Source organism: Zonotrichia albicollis, chromosome 6 (assembly GCF_047830755.1).
Source record: "Zonotrichia albicollis isolate bZonAlb1 chromosome 6, bZonAlb1.hap1, whole genome shotgun sequence".
NCBI classification, from domain to species: Eukaryota; Metazoa; Chordata; class Aves; order Passeriformes; family Passerellidae; genus Zonotrichia; species Zonotrichia albicollis.
The window spans coordinates 52979763-53001642 of NC_133824.1; positions in this window are offsets into that span (position 1 = coordinate 52979763).

The following is a 21880-nucleotide window of genomic DNA, read 5'->3' on the forward strand; positions in this document are numbered from 1 at the left end:
GATGAAGCCAAGATTGTGCTCTGCTGAGAGTCAGCATTTGTTTTTTGCAGAAAGAATTGCTGTATTTTATCTCCTGCCTTTGGGATACTCAAGGGAGAAAACCCTTCAGTGCAGTGGGGACAACTTTTTTTTTCCCACCTTCATCCCTGAAAACCATTTTGAATTTTTGGAGAGGGACAAATGCTTTCCTTAAATTAAAATAAAATAAAAATCCTTCTCAAACAAGGAAAAGAAAAGGAATATTATTACTCAACTGAGAGTTAAAGAGAGTTTTACCTTTACTCCCCCAACAAATGAGAACAGAGACAAAGGGAGAGCTTGTCCCAGAGTGCTTCTCAGCAAGGAGAAACAGAGGCAGGTCCATGACTGCCTGGATCCCTCCCCTGCTCCAGTAAATTCAGAGAAGTGCTGCAATCCCCAGCCCTCCAGCAGCAGATTTACAGCTCCTGCTCTAAGGAGCTGCGCTCTTTATCCTGCTCCTGCTGCCATCCCAGTGTAGGCATGTTTAAAATGCTCTTTCCCCTGTCGAAAAGTTAAATTCTGGGCTCTTACTCAGTCTCTGAATTCAAAGGCCTTCCCCAGAGCTCAAGTAATTTCACCTGGTATCAGCAGTGATATCAGCAGCTCAGGAATTTAAGCACATCCATTCAAAACCTTGAATCTCTTTAAAAACACTTAACTAAATTATGATGTGTTTGTTAAATTTTGCATGCCAAATCAAAATAAACCCCTGCCTTAGAAGAGCCATCCAACCTAAGTTGGAATTTCCATGGGAAAAAAATCATAGAAAGCCTTTTAATGAGAATGTGGAAGGTTAGACAATTTGGATTTAGAAATACTAAAGGAACAAGAACTTTACCTTGTGTGTGTATCAACAAGTGAACAAAGACTGATATGTGCAACTAACAATAATCTTCAAAGTGAAGGACTAGAATCAAAGAATAAAATGTTTTTCTTCTGGAAGTGGCAATTAGCAAAACCAAGGTCAGACAATTTCCTGAAAATAAATGTATTCATCTTTTCCTGCTGTTTTCCCCCATTGTTTTTTGATCAGTATTTACTAAAAACTCAACGTGCTCAGGACTCAAGTGTTTGGTCTACAGCTCAGCACGGGAGAGGCACAGACACAGCATCAGAACATCCTGGGCCAGTGACTTTTTTATGCTTTACAGCCATTTAGAAATGGATTTTTAAAAACAAACAAACCCACCTCTTTATTTTGGAAGGCTGAACTAACAGCCTTGTTTTGGGTAAGTTTCCACTGTGTGTTCAAACATAAAATGATAGTACAGGTTTATTGGGCAAGTGAATTACAGCCATTGTAAAAAAAGGAACAGATTTTACTGAGTGACTGGTTTCATGTACAGAACATTTCAACTCACATGCCTGTAATATTCTGGGTTTTTGGTTGGGTTTTTGGTTTTGTTTTGGTTTTTTTAATTGTTAATCTCATTGCTTTTAGAAATATGGGAATGATAGAAAGATGCTTTTTATGGTGATTTCTTTGTATCTGCTTTGTACAGCTATTTGGAAGTACTGGACAGCCAGCCATATCATCAAAGCTCTAATTCTATCAGTGATCTCTGCTAGAATTCCCTTCAGGATAATATCAGAATTCCTTGTTTGCCACCAAATACTCTTTCATATTGGTAGCATAGAAAGAGAAGTGAAAAAAAAAAAGGGTGTAGACAGAGCTGAAGAGATTTTGAACTTGATTCTATTTTCAAAGTTGTATATTTTAATAACCTGTTGCTTTAAAAACCTTTGAAATTCAGAGTATACATCCTCACTGGTTAAAGGCTTAAATTAAAAAAAATTTAAAGAGCAGCATGTTCCTCATTGACTGTAATTTTGTCTCCTAACAATGATTATTCAACAAACACAGCTTAGAACAACTCCTCCTCAGTATTTCTACAAGAGAATACAAAACTTTCAAAGCCAAGGTGTACAGAGTCAACTTAATCTTGCAAATAATCTTTGCAGCGTGCTAGAGATTCTCCAGCATCTTCAGCTCTGGAGTTTAGAAGAGTTATCAGAGCTAAAAATCAGGATTACAGTTATCAGCCCAGTGTTTCAGTTTTAAGAGATGGACTATTGATCAACACAGAGATAAAGCTGACCTGAGTAAGCACCACATGAAAGATTTCCAGTCCAAAAAATAAGAAACCAAAGTGTTCATTCAGAGAAGACTTTTTTTTTAACATTTAATCACACTGACACACATTTAATCACACTGAATATAAAATATCTAAAAGCTGTATGCAAAAAGTTGATTTTTAAAAAATCTGTACAATCTTCTCATCACAGGAAGGGATCAGAATTTGTTTTAGCTCCCATGATAAAATACTAGCAAACTAGCCATCCCAAATACACTGTTCAGATTTGGAAAAGGGAATTTGAAACAAAACTAAACATAAAGATTCAGATGGGAATGGTATACTCACTTGGATCCAAGTCAAAGTAAGCTGTAAGTGATAAATCCTTTGCTTATGTGTATAATTCTTTTATATGGACGCTTCTCTGGTCATTTGCTCACTGTTTTACTTGTTCTAGACTTACCTGTTTATTTTGCCTGTTAAATGGTTTCACCCTTCAAGCTCAGCAAAACTGTTCACATGCAACATTTTAGCAAAACTGCTTTAGGGCCTCCTGCTCTGAAGAAAACAGAAAAAATTCACTCTGTGGTTAATAGTGACCTGTTTTTCCTTTTCACACTGTGCAGAACTTTAACTTTGTTAGCAGGAATACTCTGCTCTCCTGGGACTCAGAGAGGATCACAGCTACACCTCCTGTGGAAACATATGGCTTCTTCCTCTGTTCGTTTCCTCTAAAATAAAATAAAAATAAAATAAAAGTTGTTTTCAGGGCAAGTTTGCAATTAAGAGATTGAAAGCAGCCAGATGACGTGGCCATTGTAACATATTGTAGCAGGTATTTAAGATGTATTTAGAATACATATTTTATATATACATATAAAATACTGGAAGAGTATTTTATATATATATTATATATAAAAAATCTGGTATTGCAAGAGAAAGGATTTTTGTCATCACAGCAAGGGCTGACTGCAGTTGTGCCATTTTGAAAATATCTCCACTGATAAACAGCTCTGCTTGTTTTTAAAGTTCTGTTTACTTATGTCTTTGTGGAACTGGCCCAGCATCTCCTAAGCAGATTTTAAGCTTTTTTTGTTATTGTTATTTCACAGGCATTTTCGTCCAGGGTACATCTTTTGTTTGCACAGAAATAGCACCAGCTCCTTTTGTAGTCCCTGTGTTTTGTGGGGCCACCAAAGGCAGCTGTTATCTGCCGTGCCCTGTTGCTGTGCCTCTGCTGGGGGCACTGGACAGAGTGTGCTGCAGGACAAACATCTTTCCAAATTAAGCTCCCAGTCTGTCTGCTTTAGGTGGTATTGTTTAGTAAATAAGAACATGAATAACTCAGGGATCAGGTATGGCTCCTGCTGTACTCTCTACGGTTCGCAAACACAGACTGAAAGGCCATCCAAACAGTTTACAGTCTGGAGCTGTGCAAGTGTTGAGGAAAACATTCCAAAATTTGTGTTTTAAGAGAATCTACGCCCTTTATTCTTAGCCCAAATACACTGGCAGTGGGCTGGGGGTGTGCACAACACATTGCTTTCCCAAATACCTAACATACTGCACTCCCAAATATCTCATTTAAACCTTGGTCACACAGTCCTCTGAATAACACAGACAGAAGCTGATCCTTTTAAACTAACCCAGGTAGGTCCTGAATGGATAAAGATCATCTAGCTACAAACAGTTTGGATTTTAAAGGTGTTGAAGTCATATATAGACTCCCTTCCTGGTGTTTTGAGTAAAACACACCTTCTCAGGGTATTTGAGGAACTTTCTAAAAGAATGGGCCAAATCCTTACACATAATCTAATAAATGCTACTGTGGCTAATTCAGAAACACATTCAGTCCACTCCAGTGTGACCTCAGGAGCTGGGACAAGGGGAAAAAATAGAGCATCCAAAAAAGAGTTTGTGTAATGTACAACTCTGCAACCTGAAGTCACAAACACTTTTCTTTAAATGTTGTTTTGTGTCATTGTCACCAAATCACATATGAAAATATGGCTTACACTTGGTGTTCTGATTTCTGTGAACTATTCTTACACCTGGCAGTATTCCTCTTGGCTTCTCTAGAAAGCCAATTTATAAGAAGTCCCTTTAACATAAAACCATGATTCTGAATGTAGCACTGCTATTCCAGCTTTATGGCCACAATAAACTACTTTCTCCAAGACAGATTTGCCATTTGTAGATCAACCACTAAAGACAAAAATAACCTTTCTGATAATAATGCATTACTTTTCCAACTCAGGTAGACTGTACCTTTCTTTTACATACAAAGCCTGCTCATTTTTAATCTAAACAAATTCACAGGGAGGAATTGAAAATTTTACTTTGCTGCTTTTTTTTTAATCTGCAGTAAACTAAACACAGATGTCTCCAAAAGCACGAGGCTGGTGACTAGACATGACAATTTTCTCATTTGGAGAAATCTAATTATAAGTAGAGCCATCCTTTTTCTGAAAGTGCTCGCAGATTTACAGCTTCAAAATGTAAAAAAGTGCAGTTGGACTTGGGTTTTCCTGTCTCCCAGCCTGCACCCTGACAAATCAGCCCTGCCTGCTGTGACTGATAATCCTGAGTGTTCAACACCCAGTCCTCTCTGCCCCACCATCTGCACCTCAGTTTCCCCTCTGAAGCAATTTCCTGCCTCCTTCAGGCTCATTTCTCTACTCCCAGGTAACAAATTTGCAACCTGATTACAACAGGGTGAGTTTAGTCCAGGCTCTTCTAAGGCAGCTGCATAATCTGAGCTGCTCTGCTGCAGCTGTTGTTGAACAAAAGTTATCTCTGAACTGCAGACAAAATCCTTCGATATTTACAAAAGCTACTATGCAAAATATCAAGATATGCTGCATGACACTGTGGTTGTTGTTTGCACTGGGACATTACTGTTTGCTCAGTCCTCACTGTGAGAAAGCCACAGCTGCATTTTGCATCTGACTGGGAAAGAATTTCAAACTTGATCACAAATTTCCCATTGCCAAGTAAATGTCACCGTGAATTTAATGAACAAAAATTGTATCTTCTTAGAATTGAAACTGACTTCGTGACTGGCAACATGAGGATTTTTTTTTAATAGGCTTGGGGGAAAAGCTGGCATTGTAGTTGTGTACAATTAATCACTTTTGCTTTGCCCATTTGGTTTCATATAACCAGAAAAAGTTTCAAGAAAGAAAGAGAAAGTTTCCAGGATACAGCATTTGCAAGATTATTAGCCAAGCTTCTCCACTGCAGCCAAAGCAGGCAAAATGAAGCTGACAATGAGATCCAAATTAATTTAATCTCTGCTTAGATTGCATTTGCTGTTACAGATATTGCCCTGAGGAAAAGGGCCGGGGCTCGGCGTGGTGTCCTCCACTCCTCCACCAGCAGAGGCCCAATGGGACTCCAGGCTCTAGAATTTGGATTTTTTTGGAACTACCCAAGGTCACTGGCTTTGGAAAGACTCTTGAACCATAAGTGATAGTCAGGGACCACCAAGTGGGCTGTGGAAACCTTAGAAGAAGAAAACACTGACATGAACATGAGCCTCTCTTGTGGATTCTTCCTTTCAGTGATAAAGCAAGTGAACAGGGATCCAAATTAGAAATACATTACCTAAGTTTATTAGAAGATTAATCGTACAGTAAATGACAGAAAATCTTGGATGAATTTCTCTGCAACTCCAGTTCTAGCATTCAGCAGAGGAAATAAAAACATAATGCAGTAATGAAACACTAAGTTAGAATCACCCAACCACCAGCTGAGTAAAATACTCATTTTTAAAATTCCTGAAAACAGAAACCCTGAAAAAGAAGTGTACCCTGGCTGGAAAAAGTATGCTCTAAGCTATGAAGCCTATATAGAATTAAAGTCTCAACATGCAAAAGAAAAGGAATTCAGCAATTTTAATGAAATATTGATATAATTATAATATTTTATATATATAATTATAATATTTATATATATATATATAATACTTATATTTCTATAAAACTATATATATATATTTTATAAGAGCAAGATGTCCTGTGACATACAAAAAATTTCTCAGCCAAGAAAATAAGGTAGAATTATAATCTGGGGAAAAAAACTACAGAACACTGTCAATTGATATTTGCAAAAAGGTTAAGACATAAATATATATGTATCTATATGTATATATACATATATATATGTATCTATATGTGTATATATATATGTATATATATCATATATATACTACACACATCCTTATCAGCAGCACATTGCAAAGGTATTTCAACTATCTCCACATCAAATCAAGCTTGATAAAACAATGACTTCTCCCATGATATCTGCACTCTACTTGGACAGACCAAATGCTGGGCTCTACCTATGGTCTTTATTTTATACCTCCTTCAAAACCTTCTGCCATTCAGGACACTTGAAAATGTTAGTATGGTTCCTCACACATCATTTATTTAAGAGCTTTTCAACATCTAAACTGCAGAAAGGAAGCTCCAGCATGTGGCTTGGCCCAAAACCTCAAAAGAAGAGTGTAAAATAAACAAACCTCTAGGAGAGACAGAGAAGTTATGCATGAGAGAAGGGCTAGTTTTCCAAAGGAACTCATTGTCATTTTAGTTATTACCCCACCAGGGCTCCCAGTTTGCTGACACCCTTTGTGCTTGGCTACGACCTCGTCCAATGTTGTGGTTGCTGGGAATGTCGTGACAAAGGCAGGAAGGATGAATCTGACTCCATATTCTAAGAAAGCTAATTTATTGCTTTATGATACTATATTATATTAAAGAATACCATACTATACTAAAGAATACACAAAGGATACTTACAAAAGCTACTAAAAGATATGCTAAATGCTAAAAAGATAATAATGAAAACTGGTGACTCTCTCCAGAGCCCAGACACAGCTTGGCCCTGATTGGCCAATGAGTGAAAACAACTCCCAGCAGAATCCAGTGGAACAATCACCTGTGGGTAAACAATCTCCAAACACATTCCACATGTGAGCACAACAAATGAGATAAGAATTGTTTTGTTTTTCTCTGAGGCTTCTCAGCTTCCCAGGAGAAAAATCTTGGGCCAAGGGATTTTTCAGAGAATGTGAATGCCACACTCCAAGACCTCTCTCCAGTTTGACCTGAACCCAAGCCTGGGTTAAAGCACCAGAGGTGAAAAACTCTCCTTTTAAGCTAAGGTTTTCAGGCCCTGGCTCACTACTGTTTCCTGGCTGTAGAACTCCTGCTGCTCAGAAAGGAAGGAGGAAGATGGTTTCTCTGCTGGCCATGAGACAGAACCCACCTGGAAGTGAAAGGAAAGAGTTTCATGTCTCACTGGATGTAAAACTCCTTCACTCTTTCAAGAAAATCTTATTTCTATCTTTTTTGTCCTCAGTCTGTTTCTTTAGAGCTGGCCAGTCCTTAACATGATGCTTTATATTTATGTGTGGTACCAAGGGGCCTGGAGGCAGTAAAAGTAGTACTCAAGCAGTCAAAATTGTATCCATAAATACATGGCTTTCATCACAAAAAACATCTATTATCTCAGCAGAGCTGACACAAGTCAGGTAAGGCCAGAAAATAAGATATGGTGACAGCCTCTAAGTTTTGTTTATACCAACCCATCAATTCAGGAAAGTATCAAGAAGTTTTGCAGACAAATGCAGGCTGGGATGTCATATCCAGTCACAACACAATGAAAGAATGATCCTGGTTTGGCTATCACAAAGCATCAGTGCCTTGATTCAGATTCACCAATTGCCACAGAAGTTAAGGTTTCCTCTTTTTCTGGTAAAAAAAGCACTTAGTGGCGCATGGATTCAAAGCAGCCAGAGTCATTACCTGGTTTGAACTCCCACATAGCACAGACTATTAAATTACACCAAGGTATCCCTGATTTTGTCTCAAAATTCTGGACATCAAACACAAAGGAAGTTTTAGCACACAGTAACTGTCTCCAGCAGATTCCTATTTTTGGTGAACAATAGCAAGACTCAATAATATAATCTTCTGCCCATGAAAACCTCATGGCCATTGACAAATATTCAAGAAAGCTAAACCATCTCTCCACCATTTGACAAATATGGAAACTGAAACTCCAGGGCATCAAAGTTGGGCACAGGGAAATTAACCTGTAACTAAAGCAGAGCAAAATTTATAGGCACTAAAGAAAGTCTGCAAAGTGGGGCTTAAATGAGATTTGAGTGCCATGCAGGCTTGCTGCCTGGGCCTTCACCTTACCCAAGTCGCTATAAAGTGAATAAAAAATAAAGAATTTCTGAGTCTTATCACATTTTTGCTTTTACAGAGGAAAGCTACTGCTTGTTTTTATTTACCTTTATTTGCTTTGCACTCCTATAGAGGAACAGCCAAAGGTGGCAAAGCTAAAAGTAAATTTTTTCAAAGAAGAAATTACTGAAGTTGGAGAAAGCAAATCTTCTGTTCCATAGGAGGCTCCACATGCCTGTCTAACCCAGCCATATTTCTGGGGTTAAATGATGCAAAGATAAAAAGCTGACTTTGTGAAACAAAGGTAAACAGCAACCCAAATGCTCTCATTCATATTCTGAAGTTATTGCCATCAGCTCTGCGACCAACACATTTCACAGCTTGTGAATTTCCAACAATCATAAATTAGGGCAGTAAGAGAGCACCAAGTGCAGTCCTATAAACCTTCGGAATGGTTTGCTTTATTTATATTCCAGTTGGGGACACTACCAATGCTCTAAAGTTTATAAAGTATTGGAATCCAGTAGAATCCAGTCCTCAAATCATTCATTTTGTATTTCTGATGGCCTGGATTATAACTGTGTTATTGCACTGCTCCACAGGTTCACATACAAGGTAAGGAACTATGATTTATTCTTTGTCCTTCTTCCAAGCAGAACTAGGTCCATCAGGTGCAACATTAAACAAGATTATGTCTCCAAGGAAGTGGAATAACCCGTCCTATTCAGAGGCTCCCTCTAGCCATGTTAGCTTTTACATGTGAGCAAATTTACAGAGAGTAAAAAATAATTAAAATCTGAAAATAAGTTCCTAAGGTGACTGATTTTGGTTCTGAAGGCATAATCAGCTATACACAACACTTAAAAGCTAAACTAATATATAGATTCCCTTTTAGAAGAGCTTGTCTTTCTAGGTGAGATGTACTGATGAGGCATGGGAAGGAAAACCTTGTAAAATTACCCCATAAACATAACTCCCTAACTTTTTGTGTTCTAAGTCCTTTGTGACACCCATGGCTTTCCAGAATCCAGCACTGGCACTCACCAGTTCACTTCATAGAACCTTTTTTCTAGGAAAGGTTATATTTAATGATGTTAAACTGCATTGAAAATATTTGTGACATCTGTCAAATTAATTTTAAAAAATTCATTAGGGTCAGTGTAACTGCAATAAATACAAAATTAATAGCATGGGGGTTCTTTTAAGGTTACATTAAAATAACATTCAGGATCTGTCTGAATCTGACAAAATCCAGGGAACTGGCTACAGACACAATTGGTCCTTAAATTCTTTGTGCCTACATAGGAAAGGTGCTAAACAATCCATATTTTTTATTCACAGTGCTCCATGTGCTGGAGTAGAGCAAGCTGTCTCAGAATTAAACCTGGGATTTAGGCAGTTCAGTTTCATTTGGCTTTACAGCTCTCCTAGGACACGTTTCTCTTTTGATCCATTTTTATAAATTCTGGAAAACTACAATTAAACCTTCCCACAGGTGTTTGGAGGAAGAGCTATCATCCCTTAACGGTGTAAAATGCTGATTCTTGTGCACAGAAGGAGATAGAGCCTGGCAAAATCCTGCTGCTCTCTGTGCTGCTGGCAGTGCCTGCTGGGACATGCTGGAACAAGGGTTTAAATATAAACATCACTTTCCTGAGTGAATTCCCTATTTTCTGCTCGTGCCACTGTGTCTCAGAAATGCACCTTCTCCTGCTTCAGAGAAAAGGACATGGCAAACCTTGGATCTCTGCACTGCAACAGTCAGGATCACTGGAAAATGACATTCTCCCTTCTGTGTTTTCAGTTCAAAACATAAAAATACGGAGACAAATCAAATCCCATTAAAAATTAAATCATATTAAATCTAGGATAGTTTTGAAATTTGTCAAGTCAATTACTTCATCTAAAAAAAGCCCGAATGCAGACCTTTAATTTGGAATGCATGTGCCAAGTACAGCTCATAGCTCAGTATTTTTAAAACAATATACGAGAGACTTCAAGGACATATGACTGAATCCTGTATCTTTTAGCTAAATTGAAAACAGGCAGCCAGGTAAAATCCTCATTTCCAAATGTACATCTGAGTCTTTTCCCAGTTGGACAGGAGAAGCTTTTCTCACAGGGCTTTCAAGCACATCTTTAAATTGCAATTTCGTTAGTTAGATCGGAGTGACAAGAAAGATGAATCATGTCTCAGAATTTATTCAGCATTGCTAATTAAACTCATTCCTGGAGGCCTGGGAAGCACTAAAGCACTGGAGTGTAACAGTGAAAATTAGTGATTTGAATAGAAGAATCATGAACTTTGGAAAAGAAAACATTACCCATCGGTGGAGCTCAGAAAATAGCCTCTTACGGAAACTAAATAAGATTAATGAAGGTGAAGTCAAGAAAAACAACAGCTTTTAAAAGTCCTCATGTCTTATTTTCTAAAGAACACATAAAATAGAATCAGTGCCATTAAAAACCCTTAACATGCACATTTAACATGAAAATAGGGAAGCAAGTTTTTATAGGCCTCACCTTACTACACTGCACAGGAAAAAACATTATTTTCAACAAAAATTATTTTTAAAAAACCAAAAGAAAAATAACCTTTAAGTATTTCCAAGTATTTGGGTCCAGATCCTGACCTTTCAAATTTTGTCATGCTTCAGATAAAATTCTTATCATAGGTGCTTCAGTGCCACCATAAATGTTTATTCTCAGTGAAAGAACTATGCATGAATGCATGAAGAACACACATTCCAGGACTTCAAAACTTCCCTGTAAATCCCAGACTTCTATTCCTCTTTTAAAAAGGGGGGGAAATAACTATGTGATTTTTTTTTTTTTTTGCAATAAACTGACTTTTTAGGGGACTTCATCCAGTTGGCTGAATTATTCTGTTTTTTATAATGCTATATCGGGTCTTCAGTGGTCAGAGACCCAGTCCATTTAGCAAGCACTTGTAAGTTCCAATAAAATGCAGCAACCACAGTTCTCACAACATACCTTCAGAGAAAATGTAACTTTGCCAACAGCATGATCAGTCTGTGGTTGGCCCAGGGCTGTGGCTGGTTGTAGGTGTCACTCTCTTCTACAAACTCATATAGTTTGTGATTGAGCCATGCTGTGATAAATCCCTCGTGCTCCTCACAGGAGTTTCTCAGACCTGGAGTCCTCAGTTACAGCACTGCCAGTGCTGGAATCCAGCTGTTCTGCAAGTACAGCATTTAGTCTGCCCACACAGCATTTATGAATCTGTACACTCAGAAGCCTATTACTTAGAAGCAATTCATCTCTAAGAACAGAAGAAAAAGCTCTTAAAAAAAAAATAAATGTATCCAGCTTACCAAAAGGGCTCAGCCTTAGATGTAAAAGCACAGTGATACCTGAAACCACAGCCCAAACCCCACCACCTCCATGACAAGGATATTGTAGCAATAAAAGTGCATCAGCTCTTGAAATCCTGCACTGTTTGGTGACCTGCTCCAGAGAGGTTCTGCAGAGATCCATTACCTCTGGAGGTTATGGGCTGGACCCAGCAGCAAAACACAGAAATGTGATCTCTGTCAGCCTTCACACGACACTTACAAAACTAACACACGCTGCGACATAACTGATGGCTCCTGCTCCGAGCCGTGCCTGGCTGAACCTGCACAGCCCCACCACTGCTCTTTGAGCACAGTTTTCTTCATCATTTGGAAAGTGGGAGACCAAATGTAGAACCCCACCAATACACCAGGCAACTGACAGAAAATCCAGCCAAATGCTAACTGGAGGGATTTATTATTTTTTTTTAAGGCTGTCTCTATTAAAGCTCTCTTTGAGTGCAGAGTTCTGAGTTTTTAAGAACATCCCTCTCTGTGCTATTTACATCAAAGTTACTCATCAGTGCAAATTACCCCTGACCAGGGCTATTCAGAAAAAGGCTCACTTTTCAGAATGCCAAGTTAATATCAGGAATATGAGATTTGAAAGGAAAATGTCGATTGGAACTAAACTGAAACTGTCCAGTAGCACTCCTCAACATCCAGCCTTGCTATGAACAACATCAAGTTCAGCAGCAGCAACAAGAAAGCAAAGCTTCCTTGAAGATGATTTTGTGATTGCCTGATTCCTCATGGTTTCCTGAAGATATTTCTCAGGCAAGAAGGACAACAGGATACAGTGAACTTAAAATAAAGAAGAATAATATGAATAGTATTGCCTATCCCCAAGTCATGTAAGCAAGACACAGCTCTTTAAAAAAATAAGATTTATCACAAAAATCGACTCTTCAGAAAATGAAGATAAAAAATATACAATATTTCTTTAAAATACATGGATCATATAATTATATTGTAATTAATATAAGTATAAATATAAATATATTTACATTAATTACAAACCTTGCAGTGCATTTAAATGGTTAAGAAGTTTCTGAACTGTTCTTTTCCCTAAGAAAAGATGTTCTCAAATTGCAGCTATCCTGAAAAAATAGCTTTCCAGCATTTGAGTACTTTTAAAGAAAGTATTTCCAACCCAGCAGCACATTAGTATGTCCTTGAGGACAGAGCAGGAGAAATACATATCACGTATCACTGTGCTTTTAGAATTAAAGAGCAAGGGAGAATAACAATGGCAGTGTAGCTCCTGGAGAGAGGTGGATTCTCCAGCAGCAGAAAGCTGCCCTGGTTTAGGGCAGATTCAGGTTCAGAGATCCTGTATTTCACACAATAGTAGCACACTGTACTTGTGGTACCTTAGAGAGGGGAATATCCTTCAAAACCTTTGCCTTGAGACAACTTCTGCGGCCTTCAGCACAAAGAACAGCAGAGCTACAGAGAAATGCCTGGATGTCTGAAAAGATCTCTACGTGAGCAGAGACAGCCATGAAGAGAACCATTGTTGATCAAGGGGGTGTTCAGCAGGGGAAAGATATAGAGAAAACAGGCACTCAGAATTAGTCTGTGTTATACCTGATTTCTGATGGAACTGAAGTGTAACAGCACATAATTAACTGGTGGAATCCCAGGCTTTACTAGGCTTGGAAGTGGAATTTAAAACATTGGAAAGACAAGCTTCCCACTCATTTTGGAATGGATGTCTCTCAATAGTCCTCACAGAACATCTTTCACTCTTTAATAAAATTGTAATTGGAAACACCATAAACACAGTGTGATTCAATGGGTCAGCTACAGACCTCTTACGATTACACTTTGGTAATCAATGACAGATTATAAAAACATTCAATGTTCTATTAGAGAAGGAAATTATGCTTACATTTCATGGCATGTCAAACAGTGGCTGAGAAGAGACAATGAAGAACCTTTCCACTCCTCTTCCCCTGCCTTCCCTGGACAAGCTGTTCTGACAGGCTGCTTTGGAGCTCCATCCATCATCCTCCAAGTGATCCCCCAGCAGCCAGGATCAGATGCAGCATACCAAACTACATGACACATCATGACACACTCCTGTGTGACCATCCTAATGCACTTGCAAAACTGCAGGCACTTACAGAACACATTAATAAAGTTTTCTTTGGAGATTTCCTCTTCAAATTTAAGATTACACACAGTGTTTACAGTGGAGACGGTCACCAGAATGGAATTTGACTATCTTAGCCATTTGAAAAAATATTGCTATATCTTGGACTTTTAATAAGGTTTCCACAGATTTTATATGGGTCAAAGGGAGGGAAAGTGCTTCTAAGATACTTTTAAGATAACTCTTCCAATCCACTTCGAATGGAAACTGCCTTTTTGACACCTGAAGCTGCTGAGCTCTTGATCTGCTTTTCCTCAGGTAGAGAATCCATTAAGTGATGAACAACTTCTCCAGCAGGGTTATGAGCTCTTTACATTTTATGCACATGGCCTCAGATTCTTCCAGCTACTTGGAGCATTTTTAATGCATGAATCAGCCACGGGCCCTTGACTGCAAGAACCACTGAGTTCTGTACTGAGGTGTGAAGGCAAAGCACACTGAGATCTCCTGAGCCAGTTTGTGGATTTGGGGGCATTATTCTGGCACCTGAGGGAGCTGTTACAGAATTTTGTGATTTTTTTTCAGGATGCTTTGAGGAGCACATTGACACAAGCCCTGAAATTTCTTGTAAGTACATTTCTTCTGAAATCCATTAAAAAAAAAAAAATCCAGAACTTCCTATCTTGCCTGCTTTAACAGTAACATTTTCTCCAAGGTCACGTTTTGTTTACCTTTTGGTCTAATCAGACAGGACAGATTCTGTTTTGGGACAATGTTTGGTTTGTAATGCAAAGTGCTCATTGAAAGATTCTTTTTGTTCTCTCTGTATGTGAGGTTGGTTGAGATGGTTAAAAAAAGATAATTCCTAAATAAACTGGAAAAAGTGAAATGCCCAAAAACAATGCGAGAATGACATTTTTTCCCCAAATGAACCCCATACAAAAGGAACAAAATTCTCCCCTTAAAAACCCAAGCATCAAGTTCTTTCACAAAAGTTTGGACTAACTTCCCCATGCATTCTTCTTCTTATGAGACTGATAGTAAATAAATCCTATTCATTTATTTGTGTTTGTTTTCACTGGAGACCTGGAAAGGCCAAAGCTCATTTGCTCTGTGCAGATCCAAAGGGAGACCACAGCATTTACCCAGAACAGAAATCAATTTTCCTTATTCCAGTGCAGCATGTTGGTTGCTGTATTGTCATTAACAGATGAGAAATAATTTCTTGTATTGTTCCTGCCCCAAACCACCACATTGTAGAACTACAATATCTGAAATATAAATGTTTTCAAGTATCTAAATTGTCCTTTTGGTTAAAGAGCTTGGAGACTCCTGGAGGAAGCATAGCAAAGATAAGGAAAGACCAGAAGGATAACTAAAAATCTGTAATGAAGATGATTTTGTAGAGTGTGCATCAGGAATCATGCAAAAGTCATTCCACAGAAATGTTAGAAACCTCTGAGAAATAACAAAGTCATTTAAAGGCAGTCTTAGTTAAAATGTGAGCTTGCCCATGATAGATGTGATTTTATATATATCTATATATAACCCATAAAACCTGTGGATAATGTACAGAAATGATAACAATCACTGGATAAAAACCACTATAGATTAATGAAAAAATCTGAACAAATCCTGAACTGCTCAAGGAAGGGTACACAGTTCTGACAGATCCCTTAGTACAAATGGTGGGAGTAAAACATACCCACATGATAATCACATCCTTACCAAAATTGAAAACGTATGTGAAAGTCATGGTGGTCTTGCAAAAATATAAACCCATAAACGATTTTTTGATTTGGTGTCATCATTCATTTCTTTCATTTGAGAAATCAGTTTTAGTAGGCCATGCAAAGATTGATGGCTTTTTCATAAAAGGATATTTTATGAAATAGTGAAATGTAGCATATTTCTACCTGATAAATGCAGAGACCTGTAAACTTTGAACCCACATTGGCCTTTGTTGCTCATGACCCTGTTTAAGTGATTTATTTTCTTTTAACAACTGCAGTCTGCAGGAGGTAGAATATACTGCATAGATCTTTAATTCTGTTGAAAATTGAACAGTTTAAACAGAATGGCTGACATTAGAAGAGCTATTACTGAAAAGCCATATTATCTTCATTTCAGTATCCCTTTTAGGAACAATATTTATGGTTAGAGAAGATGCATAATTTATAAAAACAAGCTGGCAGGCTGCTGCAGAGCAATGGAGGAGCTGGCATCCTTAGCCCCACATCAGGGTGTCACCAGGACTGCATCAAAGCTAGAGACTCTGGAAACCTGGCATGTGGAAAGGGATAAAATCACAAAACTGGCCTGATGTCTAGAAGAACATCTTGAGGGAGCTGAATACACCCCACCCTTGTGAAACATTTGGATATCAAAGAGTTAGCATATTCCAAGGCAATAATACTCTGGAATTTTTCTGCCAGGCTTTAATACAACAGTGTGTTTATCATTGACTTAAGTGAATTCAGTTCCTTATTTGCCCTCCTTTCACTGCTTTTGGTTTTCATTTGCTTAATGTGCACTAAGCATCCTAAGCATACCTACTGCTCCTCGGTGTGGATGTCACCATAGAAGTTCAGCAGATCAGTCCTCTTCCATCTGTAGGGAGAAACCACCTCAAACCCAAAACTTTTACCCTATGGAGCCCAGCTTTGTTTTGCTGCTGATCTCAGGTGGCTTCCCCAGCAGCACACCACAGCACTGCTGCAATAATCTTCATCAGCTGACAAACCTACAAAACCTTAGCAGGTTCTCATGTGTCTCTGCATTATCACCTAGTGCCTAAGGCTCCTTCTTATAAAATTAAATGGATTTGATCAGAGAAATGAACAAAGCTTTTTTAAAACTCTGGTTTGAAGTTGCTCATTCATGAAACAGGCTTCTGTTAAGTGAATTCCGTGTTTGTGGAACATCTCATGAATATATGGTTCTTTAATAAAAATAATAAAAGTTTAAGGCTCCCCTACTTTTCTCTGCTCTTCATTATTAGAAATAAATCTTATGAAGCAGATAAAAGTATTACAATTAATCCCTCCTGAATGGAGACAGTATGTACCATTATTTTCAATACGAGAGAAAATGGCTTTGACTGGAGTGGCAACAACTGGCAAGCTGATTTTATGGTTTTGATTTATTGAATATTAGGAAATAGACTTTTTTAATAACAATCCCATTTAAGTATTCATTAAAATGGAATTAGTACAAGCAGGGCCAGATTCTGATATCCATATTCTTGTCAGACAGCATTTTATTACAGTCAAGTCTCTCTGACATCAGTGGGATTACTTGGAAAAGGCCATTCAGCATGAGTGAGAACACAGAGCTAGACCCTACAAGGGTACAGAGGTTTTAGGTGCTCCCCCCTGACCCCCACATGCCCCACACACCCTTAGGCAATGGCTGGAGCAGTATGGAATTGTGTGCTCCAGGCATCTCCTGATCCCCCAAATAGCTGTCCCTGCCCCAGGTATGTGGGATATGGAATAGATTTCTTCACCCTCACAAAGCAAATCATTCCCAAGTGCTGATTATTTTGATTTCTATTTATCTTGATAGTTCTTTCAATCTAAGTTTGACCCAAAGGATGCATAGCACATGAAAAAAGCATTATGTAAATGAATTTTGATTTATAAGGAAAATCAATTAGAAGGAAAAAAGTAGGGGGCCACAGTAATGAATCTCACTACTACAGGATCAAGGCTGTGTACTTCACTTCTCTTTGCACAACAGAAGAAAAGGCCATCTTGCATTTCTGTTTTGTACACTCCTGATTTAAATACACAAATAAACAAATTCCAGTAAACCCTTGAGATGCCACTGGGTAAGGAGAACTGGCTTAGTTATCAATGTTATTGCTAATTAGAATAAGCACAATGATTTTTCCCTTATGTAACCTAAAATGTCTCCAATTCTGAGTTCTAGCACCTGTCCTGTATTTCTTTATTCAGTAATCTCTATAACGAGCAGGGGAGGAGGCTGAGAAATTTGACCTTTATCCATAAAACAATGATGGATGAGCAAATTGTGAATATCCTAATATATCTTTTGTTCAAATTTACTTGGCAAAATATTTGGACAAATAATTTTTAGTACACATGCTGTAATTTCATATTTTCATTACTTTCACAGGTCATACCTGGAATATGCTTCCACTCCTCGACTGGGTGAACACAGAATTCAGTCCTGACAGCAAATACTTCACAGCCTGCTCCCTGTAGGTTCCTGCAGAATCTCACAGCAAAAAATTCATTTGTAATAGAAAAACAAATATGGTCAAATCTGATTTTTTGATGTTTTCTTAAGTACAAAAAAGGTCTATTTATTCGTTTTATTGTAATGTAATGCAATGTATTACAGTTACAGCATAATATAATATAATACAATTAATAAACAGATGACTTACTATTGCTTAACTTTGGTTCAAAAACTGCCCAACACTAAAGGTTTCTGCTGTAGAGCTCTCAAAGGTCAGACTTGAAAGCGTAAACTTCAGGTTCTACTGAGATAAAGGCACAGTGCTTTGCAAAGTTATGCTATTATCCCTGGTTATAATCTTCACTGACTTCAGAAATAATTGCTTTCCTCAAACAAAAAGGAAGTCTGATTCTAATTTGCTATCTAGATCTACATTCTTATATTCTTTTTATAGATTTTGAACAAGTTATCACTGGAATCTTCCTTCACTCAAACATAAGTGAAAGTTTTATCTTACTTGAGATATCACAAAAGTAATTTATGGCTAAGGAAACAAAACCTTTTGTCTCACAATATATTTCTTTGCGACAGCTGTGGTATTTCACTGAAAGCACAAAAGCTGTGATGGTCTGGACTGCAATCAACCATTTTTAATAGGAAATTTTTAAAGACTTTTAATAAGATCCCCTAACATAATTTATGGGGAGAGGTTTTGAAGTGAAGAGGCATTGTTTGGCAAAGTGTTCTTCCTCTAATCTCAGGAAATTTAAATAATTGAGTGTTCATTTCCTCTAAACTTAGGATTTCTCCTTAAAAATGGTTAAGAAAAACACCTGCTACACTAGCAGCAAAATAAGTGTATCAAGAGTCAAAAAAACCTCCATTTCTAAATGCTTTTCTGAGGCAAAACTCCACGTCAGAACCCAATATTATTAATAATAATAATGCAATACCAAATTTTGCTTCTTCAAGTCCAAATTTTTCAAACAAATCTTGAATCAGGACAGCATGCTGGTCAGGGCAACTGCAGCTCTTTATTTTAACTGACACACTTAGGGGAAGAAGCGGACAAAAGTGGAGAATTTACAGATTGCAAGAAAACCAGATGAGCACCCAAAAGTTACTATAGTTACTGAAGTTATCCAGAGTTCCTCTGGCTACAGAACTTGGCTGGGAGAATAAGGATAACAGGCTTCCCCTGAGATCTCTGATATATCTTGCAAGAAGAGGCTCCAGGGCTATTTTAGCATTATTTTTCCCTTTAGCCCCAACGAGAACTAGGGAGAAAACAGAAACATAAGTAGGAAACACAATTGGATACCTTGATAAAGCTAATCAAAGCTTCTAAATATGAAACAGATTTCGTTTGGCTGTCTGGCAATTCAGATGAAGTTTTGAATTATTTTTTTGCCTTTTCTGAGTAACTCATCTGCCGTAATTCTGACTCAAACGAAAAGCTGATTTAACTGTGTTTAGGTCGGCTAAAATATCTCTCCCGAAGGAGAAAAACAAAGAAAGGAGGAGAACCTTTGAAGCAAGGAGTCCTGAAGAGCTCAGGCTCCAGTCACTGCGTGTCCCAGACCTCCAGAGGGCACTGAGCACAAAACCAGCAACTCTCATCTCTCCTGCAGAGAGAACTGGAACAATAAATTAAAAAAAAAAAAAAATATATATATATATACACAACAAACAACACATAAATAATGCCTAAATAAAATATAAATGCATAACAAATAAATATAAAACATATAAATAGATACATAAAAATAAATATATATAAATAATGAAATAACTAAGCAACAAACAACACATAAATAGTGCCTAAATAAAGTATAAATGCATAATAAATAAATACAAAACATATAAATATGTACATAACAATATATATATAAATAATTAAATAAATAAGCAACAAATAAACAGCACGTAAATGAAGCCTAAGTAAATATTTAATATGCATTTAATATCAATGCATATTAAATAAATTAATATATTATTTATATTATAAATAATATAAATAAATATATAAATATATAATTAAATGAATAAACAACAAACAACACAAAAATAATGCCTAAATAAAATATAAATGCATAATAAATAAATATAAAACATATAAAGGTACTAATAAATATATATAATGAAATAAATAAGCAACAAATAAACAACACGTAAATAATGCCTAAGTAAACTATGAAGGCATAATAAATAAATATAAAACATATAAATATAAAATTAAATAAATAAGCAACAAACAACACGTAAATAACGCCTAAGTAAACTATGAATGCATAATAAATATAAAACATCTAAATATATACATAAATATATAAATAATTAAATAAAATAAACAACAAACAACACACAAATAATTACTAAATAAACTATAAATGCATAATAAATAAATATAAAACATCTAAATATATAAAATATAAATAAATAAACAACAAACAACACACAAATAATTCCTAAATAAACTATAAATTAATCACGAATAAATAAATAAATAATAAGTGGGTTTCTGAGGATGAATAATTCTGCCATCCCTGGGTCAGCACTTCCTTTCTGTATTGGAGAAGATTTTTTTCATCAATGCCTGTACGAAAGGGGATCAGTTTCTAGAGTCTAATGCTAAACCCTTATTTTCAAAAGCTGACTGCTGGTTTCTAAGAGCCTGCATTAAAAAAAATGTATTTTAAGATGTGACACCTGAAAGACTTTGTTTTCTTCAGGCACCACGTTCAAAGCACACAAGACAGAACGTCACTACTTCAGACTCCACCTCTCCCTCTGCTTTGCCTCCAGAAACAAAACAAAACAAAACAAAACAAAACAAAACAAAACAAAACAAAACAAAACAATTTACAGTCGGTACCGGCCAAAATTCCTTTTTCCTCCAGCAGTTAAGTCTCGCTCGGGTGATAAGACCTTGCCCATGTTGTACAGACACACACAGAGCCTCGCACAGCCAGGCAGCCGCGGTGACAATATAATATAATATAATATAACATAACATAACATAACATAACATAATATAATATAATATAATATAATATAATATAATATAATATAATATAATATAATATAATATAATATAATATACATAACATAACATAACATAATATGTGTAGATTCTATATAACTATATAAATATATAAATATATATGTTTATATATTTACATATATATAAATATAGATACATATATAGGCACCTCTGGCTGCCCTGCCTTAACCCCATCAGGGGTTATATATAAAATTATATATATATTATATATATATATAATTATATATATTATATACTATATAATATATATACATATATAATGCTTTATACATTACATAGAATAGAATAGATATATATTATATATTAATATATAATAAATATAATAGATATATTATATAATATATACAGTATGTAATTAATATATAATATATAATATATAATATATAATATATTATATGCATTATGTTATATATATTATTTCTATTTCTATTTATATTTATGCTTATGGTTATGTATAAATATATAAATATACATATTTATATATTTATATATAAATGTATATAAATATGTGTATATATAATAAAATTTTATATATATATATATATATACACCTCTGGCTGCCGTGCCTAAAACCCATTAGGGTTATATATAATATAATAATAAAATATAATATTATATTAAGATATTGATATATTGATATATTAATATATTAATAGATTAATAGATTAATAGATTAATAGATTAGTATATATAAACTCTATTTCTGAACTGGCTTCATGAACTGCAGACAGGGCTATAAACAACGGCCTCGTTTCCACAGCAATGCCATCATTGCAATGGCACTGAAAGCCGTTCCTCCACTCCAGCCTCTTTCCATGGGTACTTTCACAAAACACAGACTGCCTGCCCCCTTTGTATTCCAAGCA